This window comes from Lasioglossum baleicum, chromosome 3, assembly GCF_051020765.1.
Source record: "Lasioglossum baleicum chromosome 3, iyLasBale1, whole genome shotgun sequence".
Taxonomy (NCBI): domain Eukaryota; kingdom Metazoa; phylum Arthropoda; class Insecta; order Hymenoptera; family Halictidae; genus Lasioglossum; species Lasioglossum baleicum.
In genome coordinates, this window is record NC_134931.1 from 8,690,795 (window position 1) to 8,717,729 (window position 26,935).

The window sequence follows — 26,935 nt, forward strand, 5'->3', positions numbered from 1 at the left end:
TGAAGCCCACAATGGCGGCGTGCGAGAGAGAGAGAGCATTAGCCGGGGTCCATAGCGCTCTCTTTCTAATTGATGTGTCGACACATCATATAGAAAGAGAGCGCTATGGACCCCGGCTAACTCTCTCTCTCACTCTTTGTACCGCGCGCCGCCATTGTGGGCTTCAACTCGCCCATAAGACGGCGCAGTCTATCTCTATATGTCTATGAACCTATGTAACATGTATATCGACTGCACCGTTCGAGTATTCATTTTAACTCGACCAATTTATTTAATTTAATACCACCCTACGAAAATTACCATAAATATCTCGAACAACCTCGATATATGGATTACAATTTCCCAATGTTACGTATTGTTAATACGATTGTATTCTGCACTGATTGCAGTAAGTGTCGTAAACAATGTGATGCATCGGCGACAGAATGCATATTGTACTTTCATTCATACAATTTTTATTCCGTATTAGCCTATAAAAATTGCTGTAAAATGTTTCGAACAGTGTTTTGTAATTTCGAAAGCGGTGCGGTTGAGACTGAAAGATACGAATAGTAAATTAAAAAATAATAATATATAAATCCGAACAGTATTTGAGCTCTCTATACGATAAAAGCAGTTCAGTGTACTTCAGGCAGAATAATGCGTGAAAAATTATTAACAAAACAATCTGGATGCTCACCAAATCGTTTATAAAAATCGATGCGATCATTCAAACAACATTCGAGCTCCCTATATAGTTCAAAACTAGTTCAACGCAATTCAGACAGAGGAATACATAAAAAAATATTAACAAATTAATCTGAACCCTTAAAAGATCATTTCTAAATATCGATGTGACCGTTTTAATAAGCAGTATCATACAATTAAAACAGAAGGATGCATTAAAAACTATAATAGTTTTTAATACCTATTAAGAAAATAATTTGGACGCTCACGAAATCATTTCTAAACAATTTTAATCGATAAAAGATACATGATTCACTTAATCACTTAATCACAGAATTAATGTTAATAATAATGAAAATTCAAATAAGTAATCTTGATACCAATCGAGAGGGTGAAACAAGAAAACGGTCACCATATTGCAGTATACTTTCTACGTCTCGATATCAACTGCCGTGGTTCTCTAACGGTCACTCACGAAAACTCACGTGTGTTCATTTTCACTTTCATTTTACTAATGACACCGCGGTGGAAACCTTAGATCTACGAAGATCGGCGGTACGGCGGGCGGTGGGGTGGGGTGGTTACCCTCGCGAACGGGCCTTGCGCACGATTAAAAACGCGGGTTCATACCTTGCACCAAAAATTCCTCTCGAGACGTCACGTTCCGAGAACTGTTCCACTAAAGTGTATGATTGAAAAATGGAAAAAACCGCAATCACCAGATTTTAAGGGAAATTCCAATTCCAATAAGAATGCATACTATAATTGGCTTAAATAGTATGCATACTTATTGGAATTTTTTAATATTTGAGGGCTCGAATTATAGGGGGAGGACCGCACTTTATGATAGGAGCATTTGGGTTTAAAAGAAACACGGGAGAATATAAATCTATAAAATTAATATAAACAAAAGTACGTAAAATAATTTTCTTTAACGACGTGAGTAATAAACCAAAATTGATTTTGCTACATTTCGTATTTTTGTTATACCTTCTTCATAAATACTATTTCCACTGTTCAAAAATAGACGTCATATACACGTGTAGACGAAGAAGTGAAAACTTCTATGGCGATTGCACACCTGTCTGTTTCTCGCTCGCTCTGCTAAACTCGTTTCACCTCGCAGCGTGACGGATCAGACTCCTTCACTGCCCAGCAATTGTGTACGCGGTGCGCCTAAAGAAGTTTTCACTTCAAAAATGAATGTGACCGCCCAAGCAATATTCGAGCTCCGTATACGACAGTGTAATCATCGTGTCACGATTCCAGCGAGAATTCATCTGACGACGATCACCATTGATTTGATAAAGTACGCAAAAAGGAGGATGTGTTCAGCGAGCAACTCCTAGCACAAAGCCGCGATACATGGTGCCTCGTAAGTGTAAACAATTCCGAGTGGCCTGGCTCGTGCAAAAACCGTTCGCTATCGCACGCGTTACGAATGCCCGCGCAACACACGAGTCGGTCATAAATTTCCTCTCGTCCTCTTTGAAACGTCACAGAGGAAACGCGTAAGAAACGTCGAAGACAGTGGAGCGACACGGGCGGAGAGAGATCCTTCACAGGGTAATTCGACGTCTGCTTTCGTTTCATTCCATGCACCAATTGCAGCTGCGGCGCGGCGTACTCGCGGAACAAGAAGCGCTAGAAGGAAAATACGCGGGAAGAATTCGCTTGTTAAATCACTGATTTGCTTCGGTTGTCGCAAACCCGCAAAAACCCTGTAAGGAGACCTTTCGCTGGAACGTTTAACTAGAACATTTCATCCTTCATATTTGTTCTTTGAGATTTTTACTTCGTTTTGTAACAGTGTCTCTGGAACATGATCGATTTAACTGTAAGAACATTGTTTGAAAGTACAGAAGACTTGGTTTTAGAAAATGTGAAATGGAATGTACTGGATTTATTGAAAATTTTATACATTGTCGTGTTAAAAAATAATTGTTGACTTTTTGTAGAGTTCATTTTATATATTGGGAACACTTTTAAAATTCCCAAACAACCTGATATGCATATTGACGTCACTGAGACATCGGTGCTTAAGTATTGATTTACTTTAGCACTAGGAAAATGATTATAAATTTCCCAAATAATCCAATATGTATTGGCTCCGATATCCTGATTTTATTTCATTTAATCTTAGCCCGTGAAAATTACTATAAATATCTCAAGAAAAATTATAGACGAAACCGTACAAATGTTATGATACTATGTCGACTTATTTATTTAACTTGATACTATGTCGACTTATTTAATTTAATTCCACGGTATAAAAATGTTTTTAACTAGGTTTACGGGACCCGTAAAAATGACAGGTTCTAATATTCTTAATTTGCGATTATTAAGTTTGTAAAGTTGCTTCCCTGAGGAAGTATGTACCAAATTTCTTTGGGTATTATATTATCGGAGAAATGGCAAAAAATTTGGGTAGACACATTCTTGTTATGTTTATAAAGTAATGTGAAATCTAGTGTTAAAAATCGCAAGCAACCTGCTGTATTGACATCAGTACTCGTGTACCTATTTCACGGTGGCGTTCGCGTTTAATCTATCACGGTCCTACGGAAACAGCTCAAAACGTGGCAAACAGGCTGTCAAGTCGTTCCACAGTCAGCCTATCATCGGATTGGCAACGTAATAAAGCTGGAACGAGCGGCATGCACGTTCATCGACGTTGTCTCATCGTCTCGCGAAAGAAATGAATTTTCTGGCCCATCGACCGTCAGGTGGTGTGTAAAACGTGACAGAAGGATGGCTCTAACATCCCGTTAGACACTCTCGACTCTGTATTTGCTCTCTGAATTCATAACTTCGAGATAAGCGAACGACGCGACGGCAAATTAAAAATGCAACGGCTTGTGGGGGCGAGAACGTTCCTCCCGGAATTCCAGAGAAACCAGTCTCGAAAGAAACCTTTTAGCCTCGAGACGGATGTCTTACCTGGGACCCAGGGCCTAATTGAGGGAGTAGATAAACGAGATGTCCCCGTCTTGCTTTTAGTTTCGGCACGATTGAAGTCTTCGAGTCCGATTTATTCGGCTTTGCGGCCGTAACTTGTTGCCGGGGACCACCGGTTGTCAATGGGGACGTGTTTTGGGTTCATAAAGTCGCTCCGCTCACTGTCGTTTGAAGTATTTGTCCAGCAATTTATGAAGCAAGAAATTATAGTCTTTTTCGATGGTGTTGGTAATTTGATGCTGGTTTTGCAGAGAGGCTCATTTTTAAGATTCTCTTTTTTATTTCGCTCTGCAACTCTTTTACAATTTTTAAACATCATTTTCCATTAATTTTATAAAATTTTGATCATTGTTGACACGTTCGCTACCAGCATCTGTTGTGTTGCTTAGTTTCATTGTTGCAATGTTTTATTATATTGTATAACGTACCTCCTTTATCAAATATTGAAACGATTTAGAACAGAGTACCGCCCCTCCCCCCTCCCAGCTTGGAGCCCAACCTCCTCCTATACTCCACAGGAGTTTGGTGGGGAAGACCTAGGAGTAGGGAGAGGGTCTGATTTAGAAGGTGAAAATGTTGTACATACTATGAATTTATACAAGAAAGTGTATACAATAACAATTAATTTGACTATGTATAAATAAACTGAAATCGCTTATTGTTAGTCAGAAAATTATTTTTCAAACATTTCAATTTTTAAGTAATCGAATGAACGCGTAATAAATTCGATCAACAGTAACAATGCTCTGTAAAAATTTCCGCTGTAGTGGAAGTTTACCGGATGCAACGGTCGAATAATAAAAGTTAAAAATAATTACATAAAATCTGAAAGTTTGATTGCCAATCCGGGAAGATTAAACGAATAAAAATACCGTGAAAGGTAAACTTGTACATTCGTTAACACATCCTCTCTGACGCAACGTTAAATCTCCGACGTTTTCGTTTCTAATTAGTACTCCCCAGAAATTCGACACCGTCTCCATTCAAACATCTCGGAAAAAGAATTTGTTCCTTATTCAAAAAGTGTACATATAGCCGCCTACGCGATACTTAACAAGTTTTATAACTTCATTCTCGTTTTAACGACGGAATATCCTGGTTTTAGAAAACCGAAAAAGAGAAGACGGCTGCGAGAACATGTTGAAAAAAGTGTGTTGCGCGGGTGTGGAAATTTTTATGAACACCGTGCCGCCTATGTGCTAATATCGTATATCATGGGAAGAGACCGTGACTTCGCTCGGATTTCTCCATTTTTATTCCTGTGGAGCAACAAAATGTCGACGCGCTACAAGGGAATCGAAATTCCAAGTGAACTTACTTTTTATACAGTTAAAAAATGAAAATTCGTGTGGCTGTAAATGTATAAAGATTTAATCAATTGTTTAAAGGAAAAGACTTACTGCAACAAAACTTCTTTATTTAATAACTTCATGTACTTCAATAACTTTTGTCATAAAATCCGTAGTCTAGTAATGAATCAACATAATTCGTATTAAACGAAAGAATAACCTTTTATGACGCTTTCTTCATGTTAAGCTTATTATACTGGGGCCTATGGTAATTAAACGTGAAGCATTTCCTTCGATTAACACTAACGATCAAAGTGACCGGTTCCAGATTTTTTATTTAAAAATTATTGAAATAATAAAAATGATTTCATAAAGAATGGTTGTACAGATATCGCTGATAGAGCACGTATTACAATAGGGACCGCACAAAGTCTAAATAAAATCAATCTTGTCATTTTTATAAGGGAACATGTACCAGTTACTTTTAAGGTTCGTTAAGTTTAGTGTTAAAAATCTTTTTCAGAAGAGTAGGAGAGTCTTTTTGAATTTTTCAGATCGATACAGTGGAATTGTTCGATCTCGACACGATCGTCGCCAAGAATGGCGCTCGCAGGAACTTTTAAATCAGTCGGAGTGCAGTCTCGAAACTGTCCGACGTCTCCCAGAAATCTTTCCGTTCGCGGACCGTAAAATATTGCGCCGCTAATTCCATAAATCGTGGCATAGCCTCTCTTGAATTTTTGCCAAGATTTATGGGAACGGTAACGAGCCTCGAGTCGTATAACTCGCGAGATACGATTACGGGACCTCGAGCTATTGCACTGTGCTTCTCCCTTTTTTCCCCACAGTGCACCGTCGAGATGCAAAATGAAATGTCTCGTGTGGCTGCTGCTTTGATCGAGCAACCCGACCGACTCTGTTTTACGGGCCTCGTAACCGTATTACAACACCTGCTCCATTTTTCGTCATGTCGTGCTGAAAAAGGACTCCGCGTGATCGTTGAGTATCAACGCCTTTGCGACCAGCGATTTCGATGATAATAAAGTATGATATAATATAATGCGCGTGAAATTGGGGAGGGTTTAAGTCATCGCTTTGCTGGTGCTCCATTTGTTTATAAAATATAGAGCATTGAAATATGCAATTTTTCTGAAAGTGGAAACGAGGACTTATTATGCGTAATCACATTGAATATTAATAAGTCTGCTACCAGCAATTTCAATGAAAATAAAGTAGTATTGTATACATAGTGCAAAAGTATCTTTTTATACGTAATTATTGAATATAAATAAGTTCGCTACCAGCAATTTCGATCAAAGTATGATATAGTGCGCGTGAAATTAGGGGGGCTTTAAGTCGTCATTTTGCTGGTTTCGAATTTGTTTAAAAAATACAGAGATATGAAATTTACAATTCTTGCATCCTATCCTGGACACAATTTCGGAATTTTTATTCCGAGAACTGCGTACTCGATTCGGATGATTCTTTTTTTGTTTTAATCAGGAAGTGTTGGTCTATTATAAAACCATTTTCGTCGGTCTCGACACAATTGTGGAGTTTTAATAGGATTTAATGCGGTATCACTTCACCAGTGAATTTACCGACATCGTCCCGAAATAATAAAAAACAGTTTCTCTACCTTTGATTGCTTTGAACCTCTTCGTGAAAATGAAAATTAACATGGAATTCCACAATATTAATATTACTTTACTAAATGCAGCGTGTCTTTTATATGAAATGTAGGACATTATTAAAAGTAATATAACAGAGGCTATTTTTCCTGGAATCACGAATATCGCGTCGTTCCGATTTCAAATAACAATGTTCATATGAAATTAATTTGATTCTCAGTATGAATAATGCAAGTAGATGTAACGCTGCCAACGGTCGTATTAAATAATAATAATCCCAAAGCGTCGATGATAATAACTCAACGTTATAAACAACATGACTTGAATAATAAACGATTGAACGAGTGATTGCAATAAAAAAAGGCAATAAATCAATGATAAACAAGCGACAGAAAATCTTCCTGCGGAATAAAACTCTAATTTCCACAATTGAACGGTGTCATGAATAGACTCATTTAGGCTAAATGGGATCAAATTAGGCTAAAAGTCTTTGATATGGGGTTCAATTAAAGCTGAAAGATTGTACTTTACGATATTTTGATAGATCAGAGAAATATGGACAGGTTTCGCGCGACTATTTTAAATCAATTTTAGAATGTACTCCCGTGGGAATTTTCTGGACTTTTCAGAGTGTAAATTGAAGCTGGAAGATCGCACTTTATGATAAGATCATTTCTGTTCAGATCAAATGTCGAATTGATATCCAAATTTTGAGAAATCCCCATCGGTGAGTCTCTGAAAATTTGCTTAGATTTTAAGAGGTAACTTTGAATCGATTTTGGAATGTATTACCGTGGGAATGTTTGCACGTTCCAAGGCTTAAATTGAAGGTAGAGGAACCTATTTCAACCACGAATTAACTTTACTCCTCTTGCGGGCCACAAACTACGTGAAAAAGTGGTCGGTGATGCAGCAAACAGATTTTCGTAGGATTGTCTGATCGTGCGAAACGATACTCGACCGTGCATGCGAGATAAGGAGGCTGTTTCGAAAGTGTTCAGGATCAATAGAGAACGCAAGAAACTGAATGCGAGAGTATTTCTAGCGCCAAGATCCCAGCTCGACGTTTGGAATGCCGAGCTTCTCTGCCCACAGTTTGACCGACATTCGATGCATTCTTGTTTCAAATAGAGAAGCCCATACAGAATGGCACACGTTGCTGTGGCTCCGGGAAACGTAGAAATGCACGAAGGAAATAGAAAATTACGAAATCGTATGCACGGGAACGTTTATACATACGTATGCTTATATTTACGAGCGCAATATTCTTTGCCTATTCCCCTGGTCTAAGAATATTCCTGCCTTGTCATGCTGTGTGGAATATTGAATAGCTCCAGAAATAGAATCGTTGAATTTCTATTAGATGGTACAACACCCATCGTCGTTGATACACTTTTGACTATTAATTATCGCGAGTAAACCAATCATTTTTTATGAAGTCTGCCTTGACACATACAGGATGGTTCGGAAGCGTAATTGGTTTCAGCCTGAAACTTTCAGAACATAACAGGGAATACTGGATGGGAACTAGGGGACCTCTGGTAGGTTTCTCATATCCTCTTCATTAGGTACAATCTTAATTTTATAGACTAACTAAGGTTATTAATAATTTCTCTCAGAGAATATTCAAATTAAACCGCAGAGAACAGCAATCTCAGCGTACGAATCTGCAGAGTATCAAAACGCATTTTTTTTACTTTACTTTTCGAAAACAGTAAACAATCAGAAGCGACAAAACTTTTGTTGTCGTTCAAGATCTGCAAAGCTCGAAGGCTCGAAGCAAAGTGAAGATTTTCCGCGTCTGCTACTCCCGATAGCAATCTGCGCACGGTGATTCCCCCACTCGGGAAATTGACGGGAAATCGTCCAATACTTTCCGAAGCCTGTTATCAGATTCAAAATTCAGTGTTTCGAATCACACATCTGTACCATTTGTATAAAAAATTTTCAATAATTCCTTTGACAATTTACGATTCCTCTATGTAAAATCGCTGTAGACGTTCATTCTTCGGGCACTAGAGCAATAATCTTAAATAGTAGGTTGTTGCATATTCTGAAGCGGTTTCACCAAGAAATACTATTATAATCTACACGTTTTGTGGGGTTAAAATTGCTTGCACATTTGCACAGATACTCGACGACCACAAATTCATTTAATACCGTAAAAGTAACCACAAGGCTAATGAAGCAAACGCCAATGAAACGATTACACATACGCAGATTCTAGATAACGCACGACTAAGAGTTCATTTCATATTTTTATTCGAAAGGTAGCCGGGTCGGTTTCGTTTGAAGAGGTCATAAACAGCGTCATGACAGATAAACCTCGGGACTCGAGAGTTTCGCGGATCTTCCTGTAAATATTATCTTTCCCGCTGGTGGTGGGAGGTTGTTCCCTTTCTTGGAGTGTTCATTCATCTCCGGCATGTCCATTTCAATTCATTCGGAGCACGTTCCGCGAACGGCAAAGCCCCGACAGGATTAAGAACGACGCGGAGCCCGTACAGATCATATTCCGTCCTGTACTTATTTACGTTGTTCTCGTACCCGCGAGATCGCCGGACGAGCTTGCCCACAGGATTTAAAATTAGAAGCATCCCCGGCATAGTTCGGACCCGACACGTAGGTATAATCCCGCAGCGGGAAAACGCTCATTACATAACCGCGGAAAATTCCCGGTGCAATTAAAATCTGCTGAACGCTCCGGAATAAATCCTTGCGCTCGCCGATCCGCGTAAACGTGTGGGAGATGGTAAAACGAAAAACAATAAAAAAATAATAAAAGTCTGTAGCTCGTTGCAGAATTTGCTTGGACGCGGATTTATTCCCGGTGCATTTTAGCCGCGGCATATTTTTCCTGCGAGAGTATGCCGAAATTCTGTTAACTCCGAATGAATAATTCCGACGCGCGCCTAAATGGGAGGGAACCGCGACCGCGTTTTATTCCCTTGGTTTATCAGATTGTTAGGAATTTTTGATACTGCCTTTTTACGAAACAACCAGCCCCCTGTTGGCATTTCCCGAAACACGCGAATTTTGTTACGGCTTAACGAACCTTTTACCGGCCACGTAATTACCCGAAACAGAATCTGTGAACGTTCCTGGTTAATTATAGCATTATTCTATGCCTTCGAATTTTCTTTGCAACCTAAATGGTTCTGCTATGAAGCGCGATCTATCTGCTTCAATGTAAGCTCTCGAAAGCCAAAAACTCCCACGGGAATACATTATAAAATTGTTTCAAAGTAACTCCTTAAAATCGAAGCATTTTTTTATTCAATGATGGGGATTTCTCAAGTTTTGGTTATGAATTCGTCATTTCGTTTGAATCGAAATAGTCCTGTCACAAATCGCGATCTTCCAGCTTCAATTTAGCTGAGAAAAGTTCAATAATCCACACGGGAATACAATGTAAAATCAATTCGAACCAGCCACGTAGAATTGCACCATCTTACTCGGACTTAGCAGAGATTAAACCTCATTTAAAATCATCACAGGCCGCCAGCGCCGAAGAATCCCTATTCCCATTGTTGAAAACAAAACTCTTAAATGTTCTGATCTTGAAGGTGTTCAACCCACACCACAACTTTCAATCTAAACTGACTTTCTCCCGGAAACAGCATCGAAATTCGAAGTCCCGATCTAGATTGAGCTGTTGCATGTCGCGCAAGGCAGTCCGAGTATCCGGTCAGCTCCATTGTGTTTAGCGCGAAGGATTTCCCGAGGCGTGCGATTATCATAAAGCTGTGCACCGCAAACGATTCCATTAAATTAGCGGCGCGAGACTAAGCTGCGTTCCGCGGTCGAGTCTCGGCTCCCTTGCTTCGCTGTCGAAAATGTTTATCATTAATGGTATTACGCGGGCAAGCAACGGCGCCGGTGGCCTTAAAACAGTCGCTGTAAATCATGCGAGCCGGTCCAGGTTCGTATGTAGCACACGCGAGCATTATGCCAAGAGAGTGGAACAAACACGCGGTGTGTATGTACCGTCGATGATATCTCGCGGCGGTTTTGCAGCTCCGCCGGAAAATATCAGCGGCGACCAGAGCGTGCAACGCGAGAATCACCGAACCGCCGGACATCAATCAGAGAATCGGCGAATCCGTAATTTAAATAAAACGTTCCCCGGCCGATGAATAAAAGATGAGCCCCAACCCTTCGCGATATACCGATTCCACTCGGCCCCGCGTATTATTGCGATGAAACCACGCCTATCTCCGTCATCGGTCACCGTCGCGTGTCGCGTCGTCTCTTTCCATTTCTCTGCGAAATAGCCGCCCTACCACGATACACCGTAATTAAAATGTGCATCGACCGTTCCGCGATCTTTAAACCTCTTTCCGCCCGCTACATTTTGCATTCTTTGAACCTGCTCCGGTCCCTCGACATTATTGCTCATATTTGCTTTTTCTATTGTAAAAACTGGCCTGGTTTCCACAGATTTTTAGGGGAAAAGTTCCATTTTTACCAGGTTTCATTAGTCTCACGTTTCAGAACGAATTTCTATACTGCGCGGTTTGTAGGTTTTCGTGCAATTGCAATTTCCGGCGTTCTTGCTCTGCAGTTTTCGAAAAAGAATGTTTCTGGTTAATTATACAGGATGGGGCACCTAAAACAGGCCACCTGAATAACTCGGATGCTTTTGGTGTCAGGAAGAAATGCATCAGATGGAACTTGCTTGGTTTCGACAGGGCATTAATCTGATGTTAGCAGCTTTTTTGTAGGTGGCCGCGTAAAGGACATATGAAGGTCAACTTCATTTTTTTCAATAGAATGTCCAATATTTTTGGTCGAATTTGGATGAAGCACAAAATTCTGCGTAAAAAAGTATTGACCTTTATACAGGGTGTCCCACGTAACACTTTTCACGATTTTTCAAGCACTCGCGATAATCTGACAGAAAAATATTTTAAACAAAAGTCGATCAGTTTTCGATTGGCTATACATTGCAATAAAAAAAAGTTTGAATATTTTCTTTTTTAGTGTTGTGAAGGCCACCTTCATTTTTTTTAAATGGTACTGTAAGGTCATTCGAAGGTCATGGTATACTAGGTCGTTGAATTCGTCTTGATACGAGCTATAATACTGTTAAGTCGAAAATACCAAGAGCCATCTAAAAAAATAAAGGTGGCCTTGACAATACTAAAAAAGAAAAAATTTCGAACTTTTTTTATTGCAATGTATAGCCAATCGAAAACTGATCAACTTTTGTTGAAAATAGTTTTCCGTCAGATTATCTCAAGTGTTTGAAAAATCGTGGAAAGTGTTACGTGGGACACCCTGTATATTATAAATCTAATAGTTCACGAGATATTATCGATATCATTTCCCATATGTATAATAGTTATTACCTGGAAGCTAGTAGGTGCTCGAACTGATATCCTTCAACTTGAATAAGTACAAATGGAAAATTATTTCGATTATATGTGTCTCGTTAACTATTAGATTTATGATATACGCAAGTCAATACTTTTTTACGCAGAATTTTGTGTTTCATCCGAAATCCAGCAAAAATATTGGGCATTTTATTTAAAAAACTAAAGGTGGCCTTCATACATCCTTTACGCGTCCACGTACAAGAAAGATCCACACCCCCTCGAAACCAAGCAAGTTCCATCTGATGCATTTTTTCCTAACACCAATAGCAGCCGAGTTATTCAGTTGGCCTGTTTTAGGTGCCTCACCCTATATATCACAGCTTTGCCAAGTTTCTTTATGGAAAAATTGTCAGTAATTAGCAGACTGCAGATTTTTAGATAAAATTAGAATTGTCTGTACTAATTTTAAGGTACAAAAGCTGCATAAATTCTCGATCATTCTATACAAAGCAATGCAACAATATTTTTGAACCATTTTGGTTCATAAGAAGATTCGAACTCTTACCCTACAATTGAAAAATGCGATTTTAAGAGATTATTGGACACTTCAAATCAGTTTTCGAATATATTCCCATTTTCCGAGGTCTCGAATGAGAGCTGAAAGAACGCACTTTGTGACGAGGCGACCCGATTTTACGATCACAGAGGCAATCGGACATCAGAACGTTTACGGCCGGAGGAAAGATCGAGCGGTCCGCAGCATCATGTTTGATCGGCAGGCAAAGCAAACCCGCGAGTGGAATGATTATCCTTGACACGCTGTAAATAAGGGACTAGCTATCTTCTTGGGGGGATCTTCTGGGTTCTTATGCTAATGGTGCCCACCTTCGGTTCTCGGATCGCTCGAATAGAGGCTCGCTTTCTCGTTTAACGCGCTCCGAACCGATTAAATGCCAACGAGAAGGAGAGAGAAAGACTCCACACGCGACGACGGTTCCACGTAGTTTCTCGATCGGGCCGGCAGCGATCTATGGATCCTCGATAAACGCTGACGGAATGTCCCCCTGGTACTTCCTCGCCCTCGTTCCTGAATCGACATTCCTCGCGTGGATCGCTTCCTCGCGGAAGCAGATTAAGCCACGCCGCGCCGGTGAAAAAGAATCGGTTAAACGATTTAATATCCGACCTGGAATTTGAATACTTTCGACTACGGGACCTCATGGCCTAATTGAATCATCGTCGGGCTTACTGACAAATTCCAGCTTCGTTCGGTCGGAAGAAGATACGACATCCAACGTGTTCACCAATTTACTGAGAATTCCGCCGCGGCTGTTTGCGGACACGAAGCTTTCTGTGACCTCCGAAACACAGTTCGCAAACCGCTTCTGCTACACAGCCCCCTTTACTATGCTCTTTCTGCAGGGTTCTGTGGATGAACAGTCCAGGAATTTTTAACCTCATACGTTCCTCAGGGTGAAAATTCACTTATTCACCTGTTTTACGTACTGTGAAACGATTGATTTATATCTGTTTGTGTTGTGAGATGCATCTCGCCTGAACTTCACCTCAGGAAATCAAAAATTTTTAACTTTTTAAAATGTAATCTTGTAGATTTTGACGAGACAATGTCGAAAATCCAAGTCTTAATGTTAGGAATTGACTGGCTCAAAAGTTATGTGTGTTTGATAGGTAAGGGCGCCGCCATATTGGTATGTACGTAGACACAGTCCAACAAGTGGAGTCGCGAGAAGGTTGGTCAGTGCGAAGGAAAATGTCAAAGATAAAGATTCGATGGAAAAGCTCGGTGCAACGGTTCTTTCGCTTGGTAAACAAACATTATAGTATAATAATACGTAGTAACTTTCTATGCACCGCACGGAGCTCGACCGCACACTGAGCTCCTTCGGTGCGAAACATGTCAGTGGAGTGGGGATGAGTCAGAGTGCGAACGCGTAGTGGAGTAGGGAGCTCTGTCGCGCAGAGTGGGGATCGCTGAACGCGATCACGCACTACCGAGCGTCGTGCCGGGAGGTGTAACGGTTAAATTTAATAGTTAAATATGTTTAAAATTTCAAGTCTGTAGCTCATCGGGAAGTTAGTTTAAAATCAATTGCAAAATTTACACAGACAGACAGACAAGAAAGCGAGCTAATAAAAACATGGTAACATACATCAAAATAGGAGAAAAGAGACGCGATTTGAATGGATGAAGAGCTTCGGTCATCCAGTGAACGGCAGGTCCGCAGATTCTACCGCGTCACAGGTATACAATTTAGCAAATGAAAGGACGGTGCGTTGCGCAGGAATCGCAGGGAACAGTGCGTTAAAGGGTTACGGTACGATAAAGCCATTCAGCCGAGTTTTAGAGGACGATAAAGGGGTTTCACAGTTGCGAACCGGGATTCCACGGCGGGCCGTTGCTTCGGTTCCCGTTCGCGGCACAAAGATTATTATTCCGCGATTGCGAGCGTGAAACTGGCCCCGGAGTTGCTCCTGGAATATACGGAGATCCAATCTCTGCGCGGCACGTAAATCCTGCTCGCATCCGAGCCGCGGGGAATCGCAGGGAGTCGCATAAAATCGCAGGGATGCTGCAGGGAACCGCTGTATCCTGCGGCGAAATTAGAATAATTACGTCTTACGTCCTGTCCGGACTGTTAAGAGAATCCGGGAGCTCTCTTCTTTACTTCGAAGTCCGCTAAGCGAGATTGACGTAGTCTCTGTACCCTCTCTTCCCTTCTTCTCTTCTCTGTTCCAGCAGGTTGTCCACGTTTTTCCGAAGACGTTCGAGGAAACGTCTGGTTTCTAGAATTCGCTCTTCTCTCTTTTTCTTCGGAGGAGTTGCTCGAGACGCGACCGCTGTAAATTGCGTTTGACACGCGACGCGTGAACGCCGATTCGCTGGGAATTAGCGGCGACTTCCGCGAGGAACTGCATTGCAAATAGCGAAGTCTACGGCATTCTTATGATTCTACGGAGTTCGCGGAGCGAGTGTTCATGATATATTGTGATTGCGGTGCTCATTCTGCGAGAACTGTGCATAGTTTGCTTCGATTTTTGATCGAGGGGGTAGTTAGGGGATGAAACTACCCTTCCAGGGAGTTGGGAGTAACAGAGATTTTCCTCTGTAGGATAACATTTTTAGTGGGATTTTTAACTCATTTTGTTTCAGATATTTTCAGGAAACTTCATATCTTGTGTGGTCAGTCGGCCAATCTTACGTTTGTACAGTTTTGTTCCGGATTTTCAGGAAACTTTACATCTTCATTGTTCAGGTGGTCAATCTTATGTTTTAAAATATTTGTTCAGGATTTTTCGTCGAAAGAGATTGTCTGAAACATTTCGGTGATTTCATAGAGAAATGTGGTTGATTAGTAGTAGACTGCGGATTTTAAGACATTAGGAGTCTTATTAAAATTGTTACACGAAAAAATACATTTTTATTTAATTTCTAGTTCTCCCAATCGACTTAGAACGTCTTCATTTCGCATAAAAATCTGCAGTCTATCGATTAGATTGTCGTCAAGCGTGTATTTCACCGGTAGTCTTAAATTCCATTCATTTTTTCAATTTATTTTACACATTCCATTTTTATAAATGCATGAACTGTATTATAGCAATGAGATACAATATTGACAACATATTTACTAGTTCCTCCACTGCAAAGATTTTAACGAAGAGTTTAATTTAATGCATCAGTGCAGTAAAGAAGTGGCCCGAGAATCGCACGGCGTGCCAGGGTCTAATTAAACACGGCGCATCGGCGCATCTTATTGGGATTGATGCAAGGCACGATCCGCGCGGCGCGTGAAAGGGATTTCCGTGGATCGTCGGGAGGACAGTATTGTGCATCAGTGGCCGTCGTCGTGCATCCCGATGTTACACGATCGACAAACGCGTCAAGTGCGATCTGTCGGCGGAGGATGCGCCGAGTCGCGACGAGACGGCATGCACGCCACGCCGCGAACGTGCCGCACACCGTCTACGTGCGCGTTCCATGCGCACTCTGCACCCGATGCACCCGACCGACTGCAATGCCAGCGCCCCTGGGAATGTGCTAGGTGTCCCGTCCTACGGACGACCATTATCCGCTGCGAAACAAGCCGGATGGCGATCATTTCGCCCGTTTAAGGACTCGTTTCGATTATAGATTGAATCATGCAATTCCCCGTGCCATTCCTTCGACCGACCAATCACAGACTGTTAAACAGGAAATGATAAACTTTTGTTTCCGCCCTGCGACACTTGTTGAACGACATGCACTTCAAACTTTTCCGTGGATTGTTCTTTCTTCACACGGCCACTGTCAAACCGGCAACCTCAAAAATTCCATGACAATCAAAGTCATTTATTTAGTGAAATACAAATTGAAAATGTTGGTCACGCGTAATCAACTGTCACGCATTTTCCAGGAAAAATTGTTCATATTTTTGACAGTATAAAAAGTATACATATAGTAGTTTGGATAGTGAAGTTTCTTTCTTCTTAACTTTCACCCTGTGTACATACGGTTACTCGAATTAATATGCGAACGCTCTAAAACAGACGATAACTTTTTAAATATTGTAGTATACGATTTGAACATTTTTGGGAAGCTAGAGGAATTAGTTTACTACAGCATGTGAACAAAATTTGTTTCAAAAGTAGCAATTGATCGGAATTGTTGAAAAAATACTGAAAGTTGCATTTCACAACTTTTTTGTGTGGACTTATATTGAAAATTTTAAAAGTACGTTTTGTAGGTCTCTCCTGTTCTGGGGTGTAAACACATCCCATGCGTGTTCTCAGGGCAAAACATAACAATAAATGTATTTCTGAAATTTTGTTGATTTTCCTGACGGTAGGCATGAAAAGATTAAAAAATTGAATGTAATAACAATATAAAAATTCTCTATAAATAAAAATAATAAGTTTAATCATTTCTATTTTTTTTTATTTGATATTTTCCATTCGGTAACTTCTTATGTGCGTATTTATTAGTTTGGGGTGTGGTTACACCTCTATACACACAGTGAAGGTTAAGTAGTTTCTTTTTAATCACGTTATACATATAATCAGCTATAGAAACAACCTTAAAGTTTGAAGTTACAATTTGATATACAAAAAAACTGATTTTTTTCACCGAAAAGGCAATTTCCTCCTCGATGAACGAACGCGGCAGCCGGGTTGTGTTTACGTTTAATTATCACCCGGACAAATGAGGAATTAACCGCCTCTACAGCGATGATACGCTGGAATGAAAGAATCGCGGCATTGCTAATTACCGATCGATTTTTTGTTCCGTCCGTTATTATCATCGGGAAGCCTCGCCATTTTCTGTTCATTTATCCGAGTACGTAGCCTTTCCGTTCACTTTGGGGATCGATTAGTAAAAAGCGGATGGCGAACACAGTTTTTAGAGTATCCTCTGACGTTGGAACGGTCCACTCGATAATTGTTTCCACTATGATCCAGTGACAAAGAGAATCTCATAGCTCTTCCTTGAAATTGAACGCTTGTTTCGAAGGGAATATGACGCGACGTTCACTGTAAAATTTCCGTTTCATGCTGTTTGACGTCGAAACGAGAATAGACGAATGAAATGATTCATATTATTTTTAATCGTGGAAGCAATGAAGATTAAAGTTCTTCGGTCTGTTGATGAAAAATGTGAAGAGCACTTCAATAAAAATATGATTTTGACAAATTGCTTAGCCTTTTGGAATAATTTTCGATCGTTTAAAAATAAGGGGATACTTGTCATACGTTCTACAATAAATTACTTAGCGTCTTCACACAAATTTCTCAATAAAAATGTTATTTATGACAAATAAATCTGACCAGGTGCTTAACCTTTTGGAATAATTTTTTAATTTTCCATCGTTCAAAAATAAGTTATAATGTTACATTCCCCAGCAAATTACTTAGCCTCTCAAATGACCTTCTAAGTTCCTGTCACTGGAAAGTATGTGGACACCTGTAACGTTTGAAGAGCGAAGTTCCCACAGAAAAATCTATTTAGTAATCTCTTTAATTCAATAAGGAACCTCAGGGCTGAACTAATGAAATTTGATCGCATCGATGGACCCCGCGCGATGAAAACGAACGAAACAGCTTCAAAGCTCCTTTTAACAATTCCCATAGGGGAATGCGAGGCAGGGTGAGCTCGATATCAAACTTTTTTCTGTTAGGGGCGCTGACTATCGCGAACCAGCGACTGCTAACTTCCGGTTAGCGGCTCGAGCACCGCATAAATACACCTGTCGTCCGAGTTTCTGCGAAGCTCGTTCATTTGAATCGCTCGGAGCGCGCGCTCTCGCACCTGCTTCAGCGACGCTAATACTCGTAAATAATTGATTAACGCGGCGCCGCTAACGCGGATAACGTTCCCGACGGATAAACTCGCAACGTCGACTTCGCCGAACGACACCACACCGTTTCGTTTTAAACCGGCGAGGATATCACACGATGCTAATCGATACTTCAATACGACACGTGGCGGAAGCGCACGGGGAACGCGAAATTCAAACCAATGCTGACACACTGCAGCATCAGGCAAAAATAAGAAGGAAAAGTGACGAATCATTTTTGACCTCGATAAAATTCACTGAAGTTAACATTTCTCACAGACGTTTTCAAATTGGTTCATTACAACGTATGACTACATTTTTTTCTCAATAAATTATACATAATTCCTCAGGTTTGTTTGATCATACACTTCGTCTAGTTCATAAAAATTTTGTCAAAATCGATACTACAAAAATAGTATTAGAATGACCCGTTTTGGAAACGTTGCAGTGACCTTATTACCACGTGAAGTCAAATATTTTTTCTCAACGCACCTATGATACATCCGTGGTTGCAATTAATTGAGCTCTATAGTATAGGATTTATGTATTTACCAGAAAAAAAGTCATGAAAATAAATTCGAAAGGCTGAAAAAAATTATGCAATTTAACCGATGTCCTATATCAAAGCATTCGTGATCAAAACTTTAAACGGCAATATCTCGAAAGTGAAATTACGTGATATGCGGCGTTCTTCCTGACAACTACAGACATAACGTCCAAGAGATTTCTATTTTTTTATTTGCACCATTCCATAACAAGTCCACTGTACAAAATATTTTCAGGGTTAAATCTTATGCGTCACTATGTTTTTTTTATTTTTGCCAAATTCTGCAACGTATAATTTTTGATTGTGCGAAGGTTTCGTTGCTCTAAGTTAGCGACAATAGTGTCGGAGAAATGATCAAATGTTCCCAGCATGGTCAAAGAGGCTAAGCGCGAGAATTCTAACTATAATGAGGCTTGGTTGGTAATGCGATTGGACCACGCGGTGAGAGATAATCGTATTTTATTACAGGAACCACCACCGGCGCGACGTCCGCACGGAGGAAGTGGCTTGATATTCGTTATTAGCGATCGTTAAAATTAATCCGGTTTAAGGGACTGCTAAGAGGATCGACCATGGCAATTTTCTTCGACAGTGCGTTACCGGCGCCCTGTTATTCTTTCTTCAAACGAGCGAACTTCCCTAGTCTTGCACGAACAAAGCGGACAGATTGGAATCGGAATTGAAAATGGGGGAACGTTTTTACGGTGTTCTCGCTCGCTTTTCGTCCCGATTATCTTGATGCTCTTGCTAGCCATCTCTTTAATGCTACTCATCGTATAATTTTTATACATAGGTATTCACTAAACAGCGGATCTTCATGCAAAATAAAAATATTCTACATCAATTGCATAGAAACTTATTCTTTCATTAACAACCTCAATAAGTTAGAAATAATTCATCAATATTCTCAAATCAGTTGAACCCTTAGAGGTCGAATGGCGACTCTGAGGCGACACTAAAAATTGCTATAACATTATTCAAAAAATATTGTTTTGTTATTCAATTTGTTCGTATATTTAATCAATTACTAAACATTTATGTTGTATTATGAAATGAAAAAATCATATAAAAATATTCTAAAAAAATAAAATAGCTTCGAGTGCAAAGGGTTAACCTTTCTACTCTTTAAAATGGAGCCTACTCATTCCTGTCATAAATGCGTAAAATTTGCAGCTAGAAATTCCTGTTTTAACACTAAATAGCTGTCGGTCAAGTGACAGGTTTCACATTTTTTATATTGTAATTATTGGAATTATATAAATATACAACAATTTTTGAATTCAAATGAGTTCATTGTTCCTTCAAATATTTGTTTCATTTCCAATATAATTCCAATAACGTTGTCGTGTTCCAAGCAAGCAAATGATACCGTCGCCTTCGCGACAATTGATTTAACGATTTCTTCATTGAAGTATCATAAACGATCCAGTTTCGCCATTCGAGTGCAACGATGTCCGTGCTCGCAATTACGCGACGTGGCCAGGTAAAAAGTAGCCGGCCTCAAACGGACGTTTCTCTTTTTCTTGTCAGCTCGACATTAATCCTGGCGCGGTGAGGAACATCGCAAAAAGTTCGCGACATAGCGCCACGCGAGTAGTATCATTCTCGGCGAATAAACTTACCGCCACGCAGTGTACAGTGTTGAGAAAAACTCGACGACTACACTGTTGACTTTGGAACGCTGCACTGCGGCGATTCTAGCTTCATTTCCACGGGATGAGTCCGTGGAAATGTACCACGGTCAGCCAATAAAGAAATTATACCGTCCATTCGGAGCTCCGATCGGAGCTATTTTAACTTGAAAATTAAACATTTCTTCCGAACTGGAATAATTCCATTGCATATGATTTTTTTCATTTTATGGATATGAAATTGATATAATAACATACCTTACATATAATACTTCAATGCGTAGTAATTGATTAGATATCAACATATTTAATAATGTAAACAATATTGTGAATAATGTACAGCAATTTTTAGTGGTGACTCTGAGTCACCCCTCGACTGCTAACGGTTAATGACACAAACATTGTATTAGATAATTGCATAAATTCCTGCCCGCGATTTTCATAGATGTCGCAAACTGTACTGCACGGCGGAGTGTAAAAACAAAAATTATATAATCATAATCATCATTCTTTTCTAATGGTAGAAAAGAATGGTGACTATATAATTGATTAATAAAGCTGTACTCTTTAAAATTTAACCATTGAATTATTTTTCCAAATCGGGCACGAACTTATGCAATCATCTGATATTTATGTTCGAAATCTCCATCTTGAAACTGACTGAATATTATAGGGCAAAAATTTCCGAACGAATTTCCAGAGTCGCCAGATTAAGACTTGTGTCCCCACTCTACCTTCCCCCTCCACGACGCTATTTCCCACGCTTCCGCTGCGGCCCGGTCACGTGATGCGTTTCGTCTCCATCGTGCATGTGTCACAACGTCATCTGATCCGGTACCCACAGAGAGAGGGTAACTTTTTCCCGAGAGAGGGTATGCAATTCACTGATGCAATCAAGTTGAAACTGAAAATCTCAGTTTTAATACTTCCACTTTATAGCCGAATAAAGATACGAACCGTTCGATTTTTAATAATAATTATTTCTAACATCATGGAACTTTTCAAAATAAATGCGTTTGGCGAACGAGCAGCCATACACAAGTGCGAACAGCTCAAACATGAAGATTAGAGGCAGCGAGGTGCAACATACTGATTGGCCGACCTGCGCTTTCCTGTCGGGATCCAGCAGTCTGGAAAAATACGATTCCTAGTGCAATCGATCCTCTAAAAACTGCTCTCGTAGAGAGACAACGCACTTTTTTTCATGGCACTGTAGGTACGTGAGCGAAGAGCTCGCGTCATAATAGAAAATGGAACAAGAAAACCTTTCCAACCCATTTTTCATGCACGGCGAGGTTTAAATCGTGTATTATTACGCGCCGGATCCGAACAAGAGGAAAACACACGGCCGGCACGGACTTGAAAGCCGGCGTTAATAATGTGTTATGCGAAATTTCTGAATACCGGCGCCTCTGGACAATGGAAATCAACGTACTGGATCGTGGTTTACATTCCCGACCATTGTTGATCGCTAACTAGTCGCTGATACTCGGACTGGGATGTGTATAATTAACACGTTCCGTGCCGGACCGATTTTTGGAGACTTTCCGTTCAGGCCGCGTGGGGCGGATATATTCTGACGTATGCTATACAATTTTTCAATAGTGCAAAACCATAATTATTAAGAAATGAGTGTAGAGTTTAATATGCATTAGACAATAAAGCAATAAATTAAATTTTTAAAGAATTATTTTAACAAACACATATGGTTCGTTTTTAACCGATTTCGAAAAAGGAGGAGGTTACTCAATTCGATCTGTATGTGCCTTTTTTTCTATGTATGTTCACCGATTACGCCGAGATGGATGGACCAATCAGGAGGACGAAACCTTCTGCACTTTGTAGGGTATGTCTCCCGATTGGTCCCTTGAAAACAAATTTTGCATTTTTTCATTCTTTGCGGTTTTTATTGCAAATAACCAATGAGACCGAAAAACCATCCTACGGTGTTCTACAAATTCTGCTCGTTCCGCTAAAAAGTGTGAAATAAAAAAATTTTACAAAAAGAAATTAAACCGACTTCGAAAAAACGCACTAAAAAGTATGAAATAATTTCCATTTAATTTATGCGAATATACACGAACTTAAATACAATACAATCTTTTCGGAGGCGGCGCAAACGTGAAAATTTTCCAAATGACAGATGTTGCTGATTATGACTTCATTGGAATATGGTGAACTTGGAAATCAGTAGGTGGGAAGAGAAGATACTTTAATATGTGGAAGCATGTAGAAGAATTTTAGGATTTTCGTAATTTCCAGTGTCGAAGATCTTCAATTTTGCGCCGCCTCCGAAAAGATTGTATTGTATCGAAGTTCGTGTGTATTCACATAAATTAAATGGAAATTATTTCATACTTTTTAGTGCGTTTTTTCGAAGGAGGTTTAATTTTTTTTTATAAAATTTTTTTCAATGAGAATTCCAAGCGGCCTGAACGGAAAGTTCAGTGTGGGTCGTATACTCCCCACGCGGTACGGAACGTGTTCACCTGTGCACTTGCTTTCTTAATTTCTTCAAAATTTGCTATAATTTATTGTGGGACATTAATAATCAACTTAAAGTGAAGCATCAATAGGATACTTTCGCTGTTAGCTAGCACATCGATGCAGCTTTCTATCAAAATTCATGAATTGTACAATTTTTTAACAATATTTCTACGATCACCTTATATAAACACTCAAAATTGTTCCTTTTCGAGAGAGTCTCATTTAAAAACGAACAATCACATTGTGTACAATAAAAATTCATTCATAATAAGAAAACATATTACTCGACCTATTTTAATAATCGAAATCGAAAAAGAAGGTTTTTAATCTTCCATTGAACAATGATTTTAAAAAACTCATGGTAAAAATCGTTTGTATAAATATCACTAAATACTCATATGTTCAAAATACACTATTATAACATCTCTAGAATTACCATTTCAGGTTCGCTGGAGAATAAATAATGCTTCTCTATCGAAGAAGATATAGCGTTCAGAAGAGGCTATAATTTCAGCCATAACTCATTAGACGAACACGGTGTTTCCACTCCCATACCCATCCCACCATCAATCTTTCGCCCGACTCCCCGACAGTAAAATCATCCGATAAATCCCGCGGAACAATCATCGAATCATCCGGCAAGCTTGCATCCTCTGGTCCCGAATCCACGGAATTTCACGATGATGATTGTTGAGAGACAATCGAAGAGAGAGAGATGGGGAGAGGGATCGACAGGATCGAGGTTCGATCACAGCGTGTGCCAGTGGACGTCAGTCGATCTGAATGGCGGAAGACTTTAAACTCGTCCGGTAATAAGGCTCGATAATGTGGGGATAATGCAACAATAACCTGGGCCGGGAACAATGGCCGCGCAACAATGCCGGACCGGTGAACGCGTACGTTTACCGGCGCTGATTGCGTTCACAAGTGCAGTCACCCAGGCCTTCAGGTCGATGTCGGAGGTTTCAATGCTGCTGCACTCGCGGTTGCACGGCTACGTCGCGTCGTACTGCCTCGTCCCGTGGGCATGTAATTACAGGATTCCTTGGCCTAGAGTCTTTCTTGTCGGTAGAAGTTCGCTGACGGCGCTTAAGCCTGCGGCTTAGGCTGTTAGGCTTGCCGGATTGGTGCGAGACACCTTGGTCTAGGTGGAGAAAAGATGTAAGGAAGCTTTGGACAGTTTGAGGCTGTTGGATTATGCTTAAGCGATGATGGAAACTGACGAGGATGTCTGGCAAGACGTATTCTTAATTGTTGATGGAGTTGAGAGACTGTTGTGGTTAGAGTCGCTAGGTGAAAGAACTGTAGTCTGACTAATAGAGGACAGTGGAAGCTGTTGTTTTTAAGATAGTCTTAACAACTATGTGTTTTTGTTTGTTGATACAATTGGGCGACTAATACACTTAGAATTGCTATGTAAAAGGACTCTAGACTGACTGAAGACATGATGTAAAGACATATTGGATTTTTTGGTGCAGTTTGGTTTATCACAAAATACAATGGAAGCTGTTGTTTCTAAAATAATCCTAGCAAGTAATGCTTTTAGGTGATAAAGAAGCAAGTAGCCTATTGAACTTAGGGCCTCTAGTTACTAGAATGTTTGAATCTGTTCTTTGTAAGATAATTCTAACAGTGTTTTCAGTTGACAATTAAGGAGCTCGGTCCTTAATCTGACTAAACAGATGATGTAAATGCACTTTGGACAGTATGGAAACAGGTTTACGACTGGAGTCACTAGAACCAGCTATTTTTGAGGTAACTCTAACAAGCACTGCTTTTAGTTGTCGATGATGGAGTTAGGAGACTACTGGAGTTAGGGTTGCTAGTTAGGACTTTGCTGCGATTGAAGAGATGAGGTAAAGACACTTTCGAAATTCTGGCGTACAGTTCGTCACTGGAACCTGCCATTTGTAAAACAATCTTTAAAGTATCCGATCAATGTTTACAAAATTATTCCAACAGATGAAATTCAAAGAACAAATCTAAAAGTGGCATTTATTGCCTGAAGGAAGATTACGGTGTTTAATCAATTTTACAGAGCTATTACAACAGAGAACATTTCTAAAGCATTTCTAAAAGTGTCATTGATTATTACGAGAAACCTTAAACAGTAGCAATAACAACCTATAATTTTCACCCATTAACAATTATACCATATTAATTCTACCATCACCAAGTTCGACTTAATTATACAGTTCTAAAAAGTTATTTCAAAATGCACACTTCAGATTAGTAGACCGCGCGGTTCACTAACTCGGAATTCGCTAATAGTTCGGAACTTTAATTAACACTCTCATGGTTTTGGGGAATGAACCGGGATCATTTTCGTGGAACTCTATGGCCACCCAAGTATTAAGAGAAACTAGACGAACGGTATCTCGTTAAGGCAGAATTCGATATCTCGGTGAAAGTATGAAGCGATACTGAAAAGATCTCGAAGAGACAGAGAAATGAAAATTAAGTGTTTAGTCGTTTCTCTGCGGCGACGAGAGTCCGATTTCTTAACAATCGGCAATTACTCGAGCACAAAAAGCAGGTTTGTCTTTAGTGCTTTGGCTTGTGCCGATACCTCGTATCGGTTAATTATTGGTTTCGTCGATGGTTTAATTACTTGAGGAGAACTGGCGGCTCGAGGCACGGTCAAACGTGTACAAAATCGATGTTCTACCTCCACTATACTCTCTAATTTTCCATTGCACTAGATAAACTTGCTCGTTGCGGGCTGCCCTTAATAAACACAAGTTGTAGATCGTTATAGGAAAGATCCGGAAGACAAACGATCAATTTAGATGTAGAAAAATCGTAACGTGAAAAACTAACCCGGGGTTAAAATTTTATAAATCCTCCAGAACAGCTATCTAAAATTCAATACGATCACGTACACCACAAGATAGATAGTGTGTATGTTCAAAGCCGATCAAATAGTTTGTACCTCGTATCAGGAGGCGAACATATTTTCTGCAGCATGCGTCTCGGGAGTGTTAAGCCCGAAGTAACAGGCATTCGCTTTTCGCGGGCGTTGTAAGCATCGTGACCCTCGCGATGATACATCCCATAAAATGCTAATGAAGCCTCGGACCTAACCCAGACCCTTGGTCGCAAGGTGCAGCCGCGTTACGACCGCCACGAGCAATGCAACCGAGAAATCGAAAGAAAAAGAAGGAGGGCACGAATCGATCGGTAGCCCTTCTTGCCACGGTGCATCTGCAATTTAACGCATAAGACCTCGACGCCTCGTTGGGCGCTGACGCCTCCGCGAGATTAAAAATAATCAGGGGGGACTTGTTCGAGCCTTGTACCCTGTTATCGGCGGCCGTTTTTCAGGACACTCATTTTTCATAATTTCGACTGGCCTGTTCCACCATTGCTCGTCGCCGACGGCGAGGCGAGCCTTTAATAACGACTCGAGGGTCATAGAGACGTTCTCGAGACTCGAAATCCTCCTTAGGCTCGCTGTCTTGATCCTTTTCACCTGGACGAAGCTCAGGATCCTCTAAAAAGCATTGCGCTTCCAGCGGCATTTTGCGGGAAAATTGAGAAACAATTGGTCTGACGTTGCTGTATAATTTTACTGGGAAGGTTTATGGGTTTGTAGAATATTTTGTAAAGGATCTAAACCGCAAGTAGTGTTTCAGTATGTGTTTTCCTAAATTCTAGATTCGTTATCTTGATCATTTTCACATGGACGGGCCTTGCGATCCTCTAAAAAATTTTGCACTTTGTTGAGTAGTTTCTACTAAAATTGAGAAGCAATGCATCTGGTGTCGTTGTAAGTTTCCTGGGAATGTTTATGCACGTTTAGAATGTTTCGTGAATAATTTAAATTGCTAGTACCGAGTTAAATATTTCTTCTTTAGACTCGTTATCATGATTACTTTCACATGAACGAGACTCGCGATCCTGTGAGAAGCCTCGTGCTTTAGATAATTTTCATTTAGCATAAATCGCACTGTTTACTTCCACAACCCAATACTAAAGTCCACCTGTATGCTCAGAGAGTCTGGACTATTACAGTGCCAAGAATTTCTGCTCTGGCTGAACGTCTGAAGGGCTCTCGAGGGTACAGTAAACTGACGGCT

At 40.2% G+C, this 26,935-nt stretch overlaps 1 protein-coding gene and 1 long non-coding RNA gene across 7 annotated transcripts in view; both read right to left on the minus strand.

Moving 5' to 3' along the window:
* The window catches only part of LOC143221881 (CD151 antigen), a 163,916-nt gene that overhangs the window by 30,676 nt on the left and 106,305 nt on the right, over positions 1 to 26,935 (minus strand). The gene's annotated exons all lie outside the window — the stretch shown is intronic.
* Positions 1 to 26,935, minus strand: part of LOC143221888 (uncharacterized) — a 32,279-nt gene extending 5,344 nt beyond the window's left edge. Inside the window, exon 1 of the long non-coding RNA XR_013011886.1 lies at positions 212 to 26,935. This is a non-coding gene — a long non-coding RNA (uncharacterized LOC143221888). The remainder of the gene's footprint in view (positions 1 to 211) is intronic.